Here is a 16,604-nt window from a genome sequence, read left to right on the forward strand (position 1 = left end):
TTCTTTTTTTTTAAAGGCCTTTTTAAAATTAAAATAAAAATCATCAATTGCTTACAAAGCATGGATGTGGGTGGTTTCAGTGTTCAGCAAGCTGCTTAATGATAACAAGAAGCCTGTCTCTTTCCATCTTTCTGCTTGCTACATCTAACACATTTACTTTAGCATTCATACTTGTTGCCTCATGGTCACAAAGTGGCTGCAACAGTTCCAAGCATAACCAAATACAAAAACCAGAAGCAAGAGGCAAATGACTTCTTCCTTATAAGGGTCTCATTTTCTGGTTAAAAAACAAACAAACAAAAACTTTTCTAGAAATCTCCCAGTTCTGTGAGTCTCATACACCAGAAGAGAATCCCAAGGCCAGGCCTGGCTATAAGGGAGGCTGGGAAAGTGTCTGGCCAATGGAACAAGATAGCCATGACTCTCTTCAGGCTAGAGGTTGGCAAATTGCATTCTGCAGGCCAAGCTGGAGACACCTATTTTTCTTGTATGGCCTGCAAGCTAAGGGTGGTTTTTACATTAAAAATGGCTGAAAAAATCAAAAGAAAAATGTGTCATGACACATGAAAACGCTATAAAATTCAAATTTCAGGGCTCATAAGTCAGGTTCCTACTGGAACATGAGATGTGGCTTTTAAGTCCTCATTGCTTGGGCTTTAAGTGTCTCACTCTCTCAAGTGGTCTGATATTGACACTGGATTTGTAAAAGTGAAGCAGCCACAGTATGGGGTATCTGTGGGGGTGACAGATGTTCCCAGGGATGGGAGGAAAATCACAGCCCCCAGACAGGGCCACCACAGAGCCAAGACCTGTGAGCTCTCTTGAAAACTACCATCCATAAACCCACCTACTTTATCCTTGAGATATTTTTCTAAAGCAAGCAAAGAATTCCTTGATTATATAAACCATTTCAAAAAACAAGCAGGGTTGCATGATGGTGGCTCAGTGGCAGAATACTCACCTGCCATGCCGGAGACCTGGGTTCAATTCCCTTGTCTGCCCATGCAAATAAAAAAACAACAAGCAACAGATGCTTGAGTGGGGTCTTCCAGATGAACTGCCTTCATCTGGACAAGAGGGTTTCTGAAGGGTGGTCTGGGGTAGTGAGGGTCTCAAAGGTGGGTCCTGAGCCCAAAGAGCACGAGGCTGACAGCTGACGGTTTGGGCGAGAATAAGAAGGAAGCTGGTGGCGGCATCATTAGAATCCAGACATGTACAAAAATCCTGAAAAGTGAGGAGAGGCGCCCAAGATGTGAGCCAGTTTCATTACAACCGGGGGGATAAAATGGCTTGTTCATCTCATCTGTGCTCTCTCCGGCTTCCAGAATGCACCTTAAACTTGCAGGTACGATTTGCACATGCCTATGAGAAAGGTCTGACCTGGAAACCCTATTCCTGTGTTTAATTATGGGGGCACAACAATTCCAGGTTGTGGTCCTTCAAGTTCTGCTCCTGCTGGCCAACGAGAGAGCCTGCTAATGCCTTCAAACCTCACTATGTCCTTTGCAATTTCCTTTTCAATTCAACTTCTTGTACAGTCAACTCAGCTCTTTCTGCTCTTCGAGCACTCTAGAGACCTAGAATAATTTAATTACTTTCGTCTCCAAAAGAAACGAGCCACACAGCTGAAAAAATGCATGTAAAGACTTTATGCCATTGAATAGTTTTCACTTCATTGCATTATCTAACACCCGGGGCAAAGAACACCAGAATAGGGTGGGAACTAAAGACCCTGCATTCATCATTCAGAATTTCTCATCAGATTTCCTTTCCAACTTTCTGCAATTTGTTCTTGCTTCTCTAAACATTAAGGCAGCACAAACCTGATGAAAAATATCATTCTTCCTCGGCAACAGAGACTCTTCAATTTAAAAGGTAAAATCTATAAAGTTGCATATTATCAGAACATCTATAAAGTGAATCCTATTTGCAGATTCTAAGTCACGATCAGTGGTTGGAGATGTATTCTTATAAAGGGCTCCTTCAGGGGACTGAAATGAAAAATGTCAGAAACAAGACGACCGCGAAACCCAGGGGGTGCCGGGGAGATACTGGACTCTGTGCTATCCTAAGGGTGTGCCAGGGCCCACGTAGGCGCCTGGTTTTTGATGCCCACCCTCCTCGGCTACCGAATCCCCTCCCTGGGTTGCCACCAGCTCGCAGCAACGCGCCATGGCCCTTCTTTGTTGGGACACTTTAAAACAATGAGACTTCAGCAATCCCACACAGCCAGCAGGTACTATTTACACACAACATGGCGAAAGGCTAAAAATCTGCTTGTGGACGTGCTGTGCTCTTTTGTTGGCTCTGTCTGCAAAAAGACATATACAAGAGACTTCCTTTAAATTGAAGGTCAGGAGGAAATTAGGTCCCTTCCAGGCAGGCAGTGGATTCTCTCCCTCTGGGGACACGTTGCCGTGTCCAAGCTTTTCCCTGACGCCTGGGCTCTGGGTTTAAACACACCAGACTCCGGTGGCCATACCAGGAGGCTGACTCAGCCCCGAAATCTTGACGCTGCAACCCTGCATACACAGGTCTGCCTTCTGCACTCCCATCTACTTCTCCGGATCTGGGGCAGCTTCTGTGCTCGGCGTCAGTCCAGAGGGCAGGGTGTCAAATGGGGGATCCTCCTGGTCTGCCCCAGGAAAGACCCTGGTCGGAAACCATTTCACAACCTGGAGGCATCTCAGCGTAATCACCAGGTTAATGAGGCATCTGGGATTTCAGGTCATGCAAAGTTAAAAAAAAAAAAAGAAAAAGAAAAAGAAAAAAAGCAACTGTGCTTCCGACTGGAGGAATAGGCATGCAATTTTGAAGCATGTTTCCCTTGCAAACAAAAGGGCTCACTGAGGTAGGAAACAGGAAAGCAGACCCCGGCAGTTCTCTGAATGTGTTTCGGATGTAAATGTTTAACAGACAATCTTAGAGAGTAAACATGCACTCCCATCTCACAATACACATCCAGGGCAGCTTGGGCTTCCCCTGCACATAGGATGGGGGGAATCCCATGCAATTGCCCAAGTTCATTTGTTACTATGGCTTGGCAAAGCAAACGCTGCTCATTGCCTTTCAGTTCTCTTTTTGTCATGGCATCGTTTCCTTCACGGTGGCGGGGTGAGGTGGGAGGGGAGAGATGCCTAAGTCAAACCATAAAAAAAAAATGCAAAAAAGGGATATAATGGGCCACTGTCTATTGTGTGCAGCAGCCAGAGCTAGGTTCTAGAGCTCAAGGCCTGCCTCTGCTGCTTCCCAGTTCCTGCCCTTGGCCATGTCACTTAACCTCTCTGTGCCTCAGTTTCCCTTCCATACAGGCGGCATGGAACCACTTACAGCAAGGGTGGCTGTGAGAACCCAATGGAAATAGATTTGGAGGTACTGTACCCAGGACACGGTCACAGCTGATACTGTCCTGAGCACATGTGACAGCTGATGCATGTGCACGGGCATGCACTCCCACGGCCCCGCAGCCCGGCCAGGGAGTGTGCAGAGTTTACAGGTGCCAGCGCTGCACTGCAGACAGAGAAGAGAAGCCTCCAACAAGCCCAACCCAACCACACTCTTCCCGCTTCCGAGCTGGGGCTTTGGCCATGCCAGGTAGGTTACAATTTTTATTTAACCTATGGCAGAATTCGCCTTGGTTTATTTGGAAACAGCACTGACAACAGAAATAATCAAGGCTTCTCACAACACACTTGGAAAGTCAAGACCACACTCTCTAGAAAGCTTTATCTATTGCTGCTTTCTATGTAGTTTTCCAAGGAAGCATCAAGTTCAAAGACACACACATCGTGCCTCACACAGGAAATGCCTGGCGTTCTCCGAGATTGCCCACCGCAGCATAAGCCCTGCAACCCTGAAGCGTGTGCAATCTTTTCATCTGCGAGTTTCTACCTGTGTGTCCTCACGCCCCAAAGGAATGGCGTGTAGAGCTTCTGAGCTCCCACACGTGCCCGGAGGCCATGGAATATTCCTCGGAGGAGGGGCTCAAGGCCCCTTGTGATGCACAGCAAACATTCCAGGGCAAAGGAAAGAGAGGGAGGGGAGAAAGCCATTGCTCTTACGTAACAGTGCATCTGACAGCATGGTGAAATAAATGTGCTCTGTAGGTGCTGACAAGGGACCAGAAAGCAGGGGTAGCCCCTGAAGAATAGTTTTCAAGATGCCTTCTGTGTGAGGCCCCTCCCCCATGTTCACCCCAACCCCACCCCCGGGGGAGAGGCTGCTGCTTGGCCCAGGCCCAGGTGTGCCTCAGTTGATCTGCACTAGCATGAGGGGCTGTCTGGAGGCAGCCCCTGAAATGAGGTCCTGCAGGCAAGCACAGGGGTTCCCCACAGGTGGCCCAGGCTGGCGGGGCAGGGTGGGGAGTGTACACCCATCCCCAGGGCTGTGACAGAACTCGGATCGCTCCGAGATGCGCGAGCTCCGGCTCTCTGCAGGACACACACAAAGGAGGGGTTTTGTGGATGAACCAAGACATCTGCAGAGGCAACCGCCTTGGTGCACGGGGTCTCCAGGGGCCACGGAAAGGAAGGCCAAGCCCTCGGCACCGCCACGAGAGGGCTGGGCCCATTCTGCTCCACGAGGGGGTCTGCAGGGGGGCCCAAGAGCGAACACAAGGCAGGAGCCCACGTGGGCAGCCCGCCCTCCTACCCAGCGGACCAAAGCGTTACCAAGGACCTGGAGTCCGGGCTCCACACTCTGGCCCAAATGCCAGCCGTGAGTCCCTGGGCCAGGCCGACTTGGGAAGGTGAGAAGGAGGTCGCCGCATGCTAGCGGGGGAGGCTGGAAGGCTAACACCCCTGAATTCACAATTTAGTACCTCTTTTATTCCCTCTTAGGGTCTTCAGGTTATTTTACAGAGTCATTTTTCTTTCCAAGAATTACACACAGGGGAACAATACACTTTCTTGCTCTTCAGTAAAAGTTTGGAACCCATGGAGGGAGACGGCTTCGTTGCTAAAAGGGAAGGCGCCGTTGTAAGCTCATGTCCCTCTGTGGCCGCTCTAAGAGCAGAAACTCTCCCAACAGTATCAGAAAGAAGCCTAATATCTCATCGTCTTCACTGACCACATGAATGCCGAGTCACCTTCCACCCGGGACACAGTAAAAGCAAAACTCTCATTAAGCTGCCTCCATCCCTTCACAGGAAGGTGCAGTAAGAACACGCGCAGTCGGCCAGGACACTTGCCCAAGAATGGACAAGGCTGACCCCACAACCCGAGGGCATCCTGCTTCCAACTGCACCTTCTGAGGAGCTCAGGCGGCTCCCAATGGGAGGGTGGGGGGGTGGGGGGAGCCGCGAGCCCCTGAACTCCACCAGGACCCCTTTCCAAACGCACAGCCAGACGGACGCCGAGGACAAGTGCTCAGGAGCCAAGGCTGGCGCTCGGCAGACTGGGTTGGCCCCAGGAGATAATGCTGGCGGCCATGTTACAAGACAACAACACGTGCTCATTTCCTCTCTGGGCCAAGTGAAGATAAAAATCAAGGACGATGAGGAAATAAAGCATAGGATTGTACACACAAAAAAAGAACTATGAGGAACATTGCTGTAAAACAAAATAAGACTGTGATTAGTGAGGAGCTTCAAAGGACACACTGTTAACCGGTGGTCCCATCCTCGGGGGAAGAGGGCAGGAGGAGGAGAGAGTAGAGTGAAAAAAAGAATTCATGTACAAGTCTGCCAGTTTGAAACAGTTGTGTACCCCAGAAAAGCCATGTTCTTTGATCCTGATTCAATACTGTTTAGGGTGGGATCTTTTGATTAGGTGGTTTCTAATGGAAAATAAATTAAGAGCACAAGGAGAAAATTTCTTAGGATTTTTTATAGGCATTTTTTGAAATACATTTAAAATGATTTATGGTATCTGACCAGTCTAATAAGTTGAGCCTGTAGACTGTTAGCAAAAGTAAAACAGACGGCTCCCGCTGCCATCTAGCCCTCCTCTTCCACCTTCTCCGCCGCCGGCGCTCCCAACGCCATCTAGCCCTCCTCCTCCTCTTTCTCCGCTGGCGCTCCCGCCGCCATCTAGCCCTCCTCTTCCCCTTTCTCCGCTGGCGCTCCCGCCGCCATTTAGCCCTCCTCTTTGCCCTTCTCCGCCGGCGCTCCCGCCGCCATCTAGCCCTCCTCTTCCCCCTTCTCCGCCGGCGATCCCGCCACCATCTAGCCCTCCTCTTACCCCTTCTCTGCTGGCACTCCCACCGCCATCTTGCCCTTCTCTTTCCCCTTCTGCTTCGGTGGCGCTCCATCCGCCATCTTATCCTTCCCTTTCTCCTCCTACTCCAGCGGCTCTCCAACCACCACCGTGCCCTCTTCCACCTTCACCAGCTCCTCCGCCACCGTCCTCGACAGCCTTGCCATCCTCACCTTTCCTCCTCCATAACACCTACTAGGGGAGTAGAAACGATACAGAACAGCTCCCAGAGCCACAACAGAGATTAAGAAGACAGCGTACCCCATCCTGGAACAGCTGATTGGCTGGGAGAACCCGCCCCGGTGAGATCACCGAAGGGCGTGGGTTTCCCCGGGTGGGGCGGCAAGTGGCCGGAGCCCCTCCCTTCCTCCTTCCTGGGCCAGCTGGCAGAATTGGGCAGGCGGTCCCCTCGGGCCGCGGCGGCTGGCGCCCCCACCACGCGCGGCCCCCCAGACCAACTGAGAGAATTGGATCGGAGGTCCCCAGGCCGCGGAGAACGGTGACCGGGGGGGTCCCTTCCAAGCATGTGACTCCCCGATCCGGCTGGGAACGGTGCACTCTCCCGGGCCGCGGTAGCTAGCGCCCGCCCGCCACGCTTGGCGCCCCGGGCCGACTGGGAGATTTGGACGGGCGCTCTCCCGGGCTGCGGCGGCCGGCAACCCTCCCCGCGTTTGGACCCCCGGGCCGGCTGGCACTCTTCCAAGCCTCTTCGGCTGGCAAACCTCCCCCACGGCGAGAGTTTTCCAAAGTTAAAGGACCCACAGCACCTTTTACTGGTGGGACCCGCAGACAAACGTGTGCCACGAGCGCCACGTACTGGACAGGATAAGAAAAACAGAACCCAGAGATTTCACAGAAAAATCTTACAACCTGTTGGGTCCAACACCCAGGGAAATCTGACTAAATGCCGAGACGCCAGTAGAAGATAACGGATCACGCTCAGAAAATTGAAAATATGGCCCAGACAAAGGAACAAACCAATAGTTCAAATGAGATACAGGAGCTGAGACAACTAATGCTGAATATACGAACAGAAATGGAAAACCTCTTCAAAAACGAAATCAATAAATTGAGGGAGGACATGAAGAAGACATGGGCTGAACAAAAAGAAGAAATAGAAAAACTGAAAAAACAAATCACAGAACTTATGAAAGTGAAGGATAAAGTAGAAAAGATGGAAAAAACAATGGATACCTACAATGATAGATTTAAAGAGACAGAAGATAGAATTAGTGATTTGGGGATGGAACATCTGAATTCCAAAAAGAAACAGAAACTATCTGGAAAAGAATGGAAAAATTTGAACAGGGTATCAGGGAACACAAGGACAATATGAACCGCAAAAATATACGTGTTGTGGGTGTCCCAGAGGGAGAAGAGAAGGGAAAAGGAGGAGAAAAACTAATGGAAGAAATTATCACTGAAAACTTCCCAACTCTTATGAAAGACCTAAAATTACAGATCCAAGAAGTGCAGTGCACCCCAAAGAGATTAGACCAAATAGGTGTTCTCCAAGACACTTACTAGTTAGAATGTCAGAGGTCAAAGAGAAAGAGAAGATGTTGAAAGCAGCAAGAGAAAAACAATCCATCACATACAAGGGAAACCCAATAAGACTATGTGTAGATTTCTCAGCAGAAACCATGGAAGCTAGAAGACAGTGGGATGATATATTTAAATTACTAAAAGAGAAAAACTGCCAACCAAGACTCCTATATCCAGCAAAATTGTCCTTCAAAACTGAGGGAGAAATTAAAACATTCTCAGACAAAAAGTCACTGAGAGAATTTGTGACCAAGAGACCAGCTCTGCAAGAAATACTAAAGGGAGCACTAGAGTCAGATACAAAAAGACAGAAGAGAGAGGTATGGAGAAGAGTGTAGAAAGAAGGAAAGTCAGATATGATAAACATATAATACAAAAGGCAAAATGGTAGAGGAAAATATTATCCAAACAGTAATAACACTAAATGGTAATGGACTGAATTCCCCAATCAAAAGACATAGACTGGCAGAATTTGATTAAAAAACAGGATCCTTCTATATGCTGTCTACAGGAAACACATCTTAGACCCAAAGATAAACATAGGTTGAAAGTGAAAGGTTGGAAAAAGATATTTCATGCAAATAACAACCAGAAAAGAGCAGGAGTGGCTATACTAATATCCAACAAATTAGACTTCAAATGTAAAACAGTTAAAAGAGACAAAGAAGGACACTATCTACTAATAAAAGGAACAATTAAACAAGAAGACATAACAATCATAAACATTTACGCACCGAACCAGAATGCCCCAAAATATGTGAGGAATACACTGCAAACACTGAAAAGGGAAATAGACACAAATACCATAATAGTTGGAGACTTCAATTCCCCACTCTCATCAATGGGCAGAACATCTAGACAGAGGATCAATAAAGAAATAGAGAATCTGAATATTACTATAAATGAGCTAGACTTAACAGACATTTATAGGACATTACATCCCACAACAGAAGGATACACCTTTTTCTCAAGTGCTTATGGGACGCAGCAAAGGCAGTGCTAAGAGGGAAATTTATTGCCCTAAATGCCTATATCAGAAAAGAAGAAAAGGCAAAAATTCAGGAATTAACTGTCCACTTGGAAGAACTGGAGAAAGAACAGCAAACTAATCCCAAAGCAAGCAAAAGGAAAGAAATAACAAAGATTAGAGCAGAAATAAATGAAATTGAAAACATGAAAACAATAGAGAAAATCAATGAGACCAGAAGTTGGTTCTATGAGAAAATCAATAAGATTGATGGGCCCTTAGCAAGATTGACAAAAAGAAGAAGAGAGAGGATGCAAATAAATAAGATCAGAAATGGAAGAGGAGACATAACTACTGACCTCACAGAAATAAAGGAGGTAATAACAGGATACTATGAACAACTTTACGCTAATAAATACAACAATTTAGAGGAAATGGACGGGTTCCTGGAAAGACATGAACAACCAACTTTGACTCAAGAAGAAATAGATGACCTCAACAAACCAATCACAAGTAAAGAAATTGAATTAGTCATTCAAAAGCTTCCCAAAAAGAAAAGTCCAGGACCACACGGATTCACATGTGAATTCTATCAAACATTCCAGAAAGAATTAGTACCAACTCTCCTCAAACTCTTAAAAAAAATTGAGGTGGAGGGAAAACTACCTAATTCATTCTATGAAGCCAACATCACCCTCATACCAAAACCAGGCAAAGATATTACAAAAAAAGAAAACTACAGACCAATCTCTCTAATGAATATAGATGCAAAAATCCTCAATAAAATTCTAGCAAATCGTATCCAACAACACATTAAAAGAATTATACATCATGACCAAGTAGGATTCATCCCAGGTATGCAAGGATGGTTCAACATAAGAAAATCAATTAATGTAATACACCATATCAACAAATCAAAGCAGAAAAATCACATGATCAATCTCAATTGATGCAGAGAAGGCATTTGACAAGATTCAACATCCTTTCCTGTTGAAAACACTTCAAAAGATAGGAATACAAGGGAACTTGCTTAAAATGATAGAGGGAATATATGAAAAACCCACAGCTAATATCATCCTCAATGGGGAAAAATTGAAAACTTTCCCCCTAAGATCAGGAACAAGACAAGGATGTCCACTATCACCACTATTATTCAACATTGTGTTGGAGGTTCTAGCCAGAGCAATTAGACAAGAAAAAGAAATACAAGGCATCAAAATTGGAAAGGAAGAAGTAAAACTATCACTGTTTGCAGACGATATGATACTATACATCGAAAACCAGGAAAAATTCACAACAAAACTACTACAGCTAATAAATGAGTACAGCAAAGTAGCAGGTTACAGGATCAACATTCAAAAATCTGTAGCATTTCTATACACTAGTAATGAACAAGCTGAGGGGGAAATCAAGAAATGAATCCCATTTACAATTGCAACTAAAAGAATAAAATACCTAGGAATAAATTTAACCAAAGAGACAAAAAACCTATATAAAGAAAACTACAAAAAACTGTTAAAAGAAATCACAGAAGACCTAAATAGATGGAAGGGCATACCGTGTTCATGGATTGGAAGACTAAATATAGTTAAGATGTCAATCCTACCTAAATTGATTTACAGATTCAATGCAATACCAATCAAAATCCCAACAACTTATTTTTCAGAAAGAGAAAAACCAATAAGCAAATTTATCTGGAAGGGCAGGGTGCCCCGAATTGCTAAAAATATCTTGAGGGAAAAAAACGAAGCTGGAGGTCTCGCGCTGCCAGACTTTAAGGCATATTATGAAGCCACAGTGGTCAAAACAGCATGGTATTGGCATAAAGATAGATATATCGACCAATGGAATCGAATAGAGTGCTCAGATATAGACCCTCTCATCTATGGACATTTGACCTTTGATAAGGCAGTCAAGCCAACTCACCTGGGACAGAACAGTCTCTTCAATAAGTGGTGCCTAGAGAACTGGATATCCATATGCTCAAAACACAGTTTTCTAAGAAAATTAGAAGAGGAGAGAATACTCGTGAGCTCATTTTATGGCACAAGCACTAACTTGATACCAAAATCAGTTAAAACCTCAGATCAATATCCCTTATGAACATGGACATAAAAATTACAACATTGTAATAAATTCAGCTGTATATAAAAAGATAATGCATCATAATCAAGTACAGTTTATCTCAGGAATGCAAGGCTGGTTTAACTTTGAAAGTCAGTGTGTTAGTTAGATTCAGTTGTCAACTTGGCCAGGTGAACATACCTAGTTCTGTTGCTGCGGACACAAACCAATGGTACCTGAATTTCATCTGTTGCTAATTACATCTGCAGTCGGCGAGGAGGCGTGTCTACTGCAATGAGTGACTTTGACTTAATTGGCTGGTGCTTAAATGAGAGAACAAAATGTAGCACAGTCTAGCACCTCGGCATTCCTCATCTCAGCACTAGCAGCTCAGCCCAGGCCTTTGGAGATGCAGAAAGAAGTAACCCCGGGGAAAGTTGTTGTAACCCAGGGGCCTGGAGAGAAGACCAGCAGAGACCATCCTGTGCCTTCCATGTAAGAAAGAACCTCAGTGGAAAGTTAGCTGCCTTTCCTCTGAAGAACCAACAAAATAAATCCCCTTTTATTAAAAGCCAATCCATCGCTGGTGTGTTGCATTCCGGCAGCTAGCAAACTAGAACAGTCAGTCAGTACAATTCATTATATTGACAGGCAGAAAAAAAATCACATGATCGTCCCAATAAATGAAAAAAAAAAGCATTTGACAAAATTTAGTAGTCATTCATAATAAAAATTTTCAGCAAACTTGAATTGAAGTACTTTTCTCAATCTAATACAGGGCATCTGTGGAAAGCCTGTATATGGCTCACATCACATTTAATGATGAAAGACTGAAATCTTTCTAAGATTGAGAACAAAGCAAGGATATGTGCTCGTACCCACTTTTAGTCAACATTGTAGTAGAGGTTCTAGCCAGAGCAGTAGGACAAAAAAAAAAAAAAAAGAATTGAAAGACTACAGATTAGGAAGGAAGAAGTGAAGTGTCTTTATTCACAGATGCCATGATGGTCTGTGTAGAAAATCCTACAGAATTTATGAACAAAATGATTAGAATAGGTCATTTAGGGGATTAACAGCACACAAGGTAAATAAAGGAAAATGAATTTTATTTTTCTGTGGTAGCAATGAACAATTAACTCCAATAACATACCTTTTGCAATTGCATGAAAAATATGAAATTATTAGAGATAAATGTAACCCAAAAAAGTGCCAAGAGAAATTAAACACCTGAATAAACGGGCAGATATATATTGTGTTAATGGATCAGAGGACTCATTATTATTAAGATGTCATTTCTCCAAAAACTGATTTATAGATTCAGCACAATCATCAAAATCCTAGTCTTTTATGTGGAAATTTACTAGCTTAATAAAAAATTTACATGGAAAATCAAAGGACTTACTAACTGGAATAATTTTGAAAAAGACAAAAGAGAATTACTGTCAAAACCCTGCCTATCGCTACGGCCGCCTGGAATTGTGGACTGGTGGGGAGGTGTCCATGCAGGTCAATGGGACAGAACAGATTCCAGAGATAAACCCACGTTTGTGGCCAGTTGATTTTCACAGATGGTACCGGAGTGTTGGACACCCAAAAGCACAAACAGGGAGCCTGGGCCCTGCTTCACGCCAGATTCGTTCACTCAGAATGCATCCTAGGCTGGAATAGGAGAGCTGAAAGGGCAATTCTAGAAGAAGGTATTCACAAAAATGTAAGTGGCTTTCTGTTAAGCAAAGAATTTTCTTAAAGACAACACAAAAACATAAATTATGAAAGAAAACAGCTGATGAGTTGGACTTCAAAGTTGAAAACTTTGGCTGGGTGTGCTGGTGGCTGAGGGAACCCTCGCCTGCGTGCGGGAGACCCGCTCCCATTCCCGGCCCGTGCACTCCAAAAAACCAGTGTGACTCTTTAAAAAACACCGGTAAGAGAATGGAAACACTAGCCACTGGCGCCCTATCTCCTCTTCAACCCTGAATCTCCTCCTCTCCTCCCCCCCACTTCTCTTCTCGTCCTCTTACTAACCCGTTTCTAGTCTCTTGCCTCAGCAACAGGGTATAGTTCGTTCTTATTGGTTGTCACCACGTTTTAGTAGTGCGCATGCGCGTAGTTATATAATCATTTAAAGTAGTTCATGAATATGTAGTGCTGCGTCATATAGTACCACTGCCTGTAACCAATCAGCTGTGTAGTAGTATAACACCACCTTGTATCCCCACCCTGGTCCGGCCCCCTATTGTTCTAAAACTATATAAGTGCTGTTCACTTCCCCCTCGGGGAGTCTCCTCAGGATTTGCCTACCGAGAGGGGCTCCTGCAGAGGACGCCATAGGTTAATAAAACTGCGTAGTTGCTGCCAAACCTTTGCTGCATGGTGCCTGTGTGTTCCTCTGCAACCGCACTACCTATACAGTCTCGCCCCCGGCCTCTCTTCTACTCCCTCTTCGGGGAAGGCCCCTCACCAGGCTGAGAGCACCCTCGAGCGGCCCGGGGAAAGGCAAATCGCCCGGGACCCTCCAGCTTCGCCGGCAAGCCACAGACGGGGGAAACATTTGTAAAGCGTGCGTCGGAGAAGGGGCTTCTATCCAGAACATCTAAAGGTCTCTGGTGATAGAAAACTTTTTCTTTCAAAAAGAAAACAGCGTGATAGAAAATGGGCTGAAGACTCGAGCAGACACTACAGGGCATCTGCCGAGGCTGGGAACACGTGGAAAGGCGTGAGCCACCTTGGGCGCCAGTGAGGTGCGGGCAGCAGCGGGCCGGGCTGCCAGTCCACTCCCACGAGCTCCGCGGCCCGCCGTCTGCTGGGGGGCGCGCTGTCGGAGAGCCGCATGGGAACAGCACACTGCCCACGGCCCAGTGCCTACGGTGACCAGTGGCAGTGGCCGGGCGCACTTTTGGGATCGTCTCAGGTCTCGATGCCTTGAAGGCCAGCTCCCTCCCAGGCGGGCAGCACTCAGGGCTGGCCCCCTTGGCCGGCCGCTGCCTCCAACTGCAGGGCCGCGCCCTCTCCTTGCTGGTCGGTTCCCGGGGCTCTCTCGGACCCGGCTTCGCATGTCACCCTCCTCGTAGGCCTTTGTAATCCGGGTGAAGGCCCGCTCTACTCAGGGGCCATGCGGCCGCTTAGAAGGTCTGCTGCCCGGCCATCGAGGGGCCGGATCTGTGCATGTGGCACCAGGCGGTGTCGTGACGTCGTGGGCCATGGAGCCCGTGGAGAAACCGCACGCCGAGCAGCTCCGTGTGTGACTCAGCAGCGTCTGCGGTCGTGAAGTGGTCGGCGGTGGTCCAGCTGGCGTGGGAATGCCCAGTCCGATGGCGCCGTGAGGCGTGTCCTGTTCGTGGAGCTGTGGGCTGCAGCCTGTGCAGACCCTGCCTTGGTGGACGGCCACCTCCTCTCGTGCCCCTGGGGGGCTGCGGAGGAGAGGAGAGGCTTGTTCTTGGTGGAAAGTGTGTTCCCGAAGCAGGAGCCTCTCTTTTTAGGCCTGGGTCTGCCCCTGGAGATGGAGAGCCGAGAAGGGTCCGGAGGGAAGGGGCAATCACTGGAAGCCGGCTGGGAGGCAGAGAAAGTGTGCACGAGTCACGCCACTGCGCGGTTGGCCCTTTCCCCAGGAACGTGTTCTTATTAGCAGCACCGTGTTTGTATTTTGTAGGTTGCCACGTCCTCTCCCATAATGACATAACCCTGAGCCACCCCTGTACTCTGTCTCTGTGCCCAGGCGGCTGTCCTGGCGGACAGGGCTCTGTCCCCCCATCCCATGGGGGTCTTCCCACCCCACCCTGCATCCTCCACCCCTGCCCTGGGTCCTTCCACCCCACCCTGGATCCTCCCCCCTACTGTGGGTCCTTCCCTCCACTGTGGATCCTCCCGCCCCCCTGCTGTGGGTCCTCCCCTCCACTGTGGATCCTCCTGCCCCCCTGCTGTGGGCCCTCCCCTCCACTGTGAATCCTCCTGCCCCCCTGCTGTGGGTCCTCTCACCCCCTATGGGTCCTCCCCCCTCGCTGTCGGTTCCCCTGCCCCCTCTGTGGGCCCTTCTCCCCCCACCTGGCTCTTCCCAGCCTGCCCTAGGTCCCCCGCCCGCCTGTTTGTCCTCTGCCCCCTGTAGGTCCCCCCCACCATGGGTCCTGTGAGTCTAGGGGCGTGGAGGCTCCCTGGCCCCCTCCTCCTGCCGTGCTCCCACAGGACTTAGGGCAGGTCTTGGGTCCTGGGCAGATGGTGTCGGCAGGAAGGTGCCACGTGCGGACGGCCTGTTTTAACTCTGTCCGGAGCTTCCTGGCGCTCAGGCGGGGTCAGCAGAAGGGCTGAGCTGACGCAGGTGACCAGTCCGCATGGCTGGGGTCACAGGTCGCAGAGGTGAAGGTGGATTTGTTAGTGCTGCCGCCCGCCCAGAGTCTCCCAAACACTTCTGGGTCTTTCAGGGGTCTCCTGGCCACCAGGGCTGCGTTCCCCAGCAGGACGACCACACCAGCACCTGGGCACCCCGCAGGCTTGGCCGCGGTAAGGGCCGGTGGGCTGGGCCGGGAGGGGCTTTCAGGGTGGGGCAGCTGTGCCCTGGGACCTGCGGCTCCTCGGTGGTCCCCAGGGTGGGGAGGCCTCGCGGCCCGTCTCCTGACCCCCAGCCCGAGAGGCACGGGGAGAAAGAACTGGGCTCCCAGCCCCTCTCCCACCTGCAACCTCTGCGTGCTCCCCCTTTCTTCCTTTATCCGCCACCTTCGCGCCTCCTTCTCTGCCCCGGAGAAGGAGCGGCCTCAAAAAGGCCCCAGTGGGCAGGCTGTGTCCTGTGTGCTGAGGGCAGGGGGGTGCTCAGTAAATGAGGAAGGTAAGTTGAGTCACAGTCAGAGGCACGGGCTCTCTAATTTTTGTCACACTGCGTAGGTCCGTCCATGGCAGTGCTTTTTGCTTTCAAGCTTCTGAGCCAGATGTGGTCAGCCCCTCGCCCCCAGCCCTGCTGACCGTGGCACGTCGGGGGCAGGCCGCGTGGGGCTGGTGCAGGGCGACTTGGCTTGCTGACCGGTGCACCCTGGGTGCAGTGTGTGGCTGGTCTCCCCTGGCCGCAGGACAGCCACCTGTTCTCTCCAGCCTCCCTGGGAGCCGTCGGCCCTAACAAGTTGCTGATTAATATTTTTAAAGGAGGTACATATTTTGAAGTTCTCTTTCAGTCAAAGGATATTTACTAGGGTCAGTTAAGTCGAAGGATATTTATTAGGGTCGGTTTCTTATTTGTCCAGAACCCAAGGGCTGACTCTCAGATGGCGTGGCGTCCCGTTCTGCTCCCTTCCGGGGCTGCAGGGCCTCACAGAAGGGGCCGCGGTGGGCGAGGGCTGCAGGGCCCAGCCTGGGGGTCTCTCCGCCATGGGCACCCCGGACTCCCCGGGGTCATCACACCCTCAGGCACCCCTTCTTGCTCATTAGTCTGCCGGCCCCGTGGGGATCTGCCCTGGAAGCCCAGTGACGACCAGGTGCCCGGAGCTCTTGGAGTGGGAGGGGCCCGAGGGAAGACCCACTTCCAGTGGGCATTCTGGCAACAGGGGCGTCTCCTCCTGTCCTCAGGCCCCCCAACCCGAGCAGTCCAGGACGACTCCCAGGAGCTGACCCTCTGATTTAGGATCCAGGACGCCTTCGGCTCCCCCTCAGTCCAGCACCTGCTGATGCTGCTGAGGAAGCCCCGTTTGTGCCCCAAGCCTTGGCCGGACGCCCTCTGCCCGTCCTTCCCTGGGCCTGCGGACAGACACCTGCCGTGTAACACGCCTCTGCCCGCCTTTCCCTGGGCCTGCGGACACCTGCCATGTGGCATGCATCTGCAGAGGGCAGATCTTGCCCATCAGGGCTGGCTTCAC

The sequence above is a fragment of the Tamandua tetradactyla genome, chromosome 10 (assembly GCF_023851605.1).
Source record: "Tamandua tetradactyla isolate mTamTet1 chromosome 10, mTamTet1.pri, whole genome shotgun sequence".
Lineage (NCBI taxonomy): Eukaryota > Metazoa > Chordata > Mammalia > Pilosa > Myrmecophagidae > Tamandua > Tamandua tetradactyla.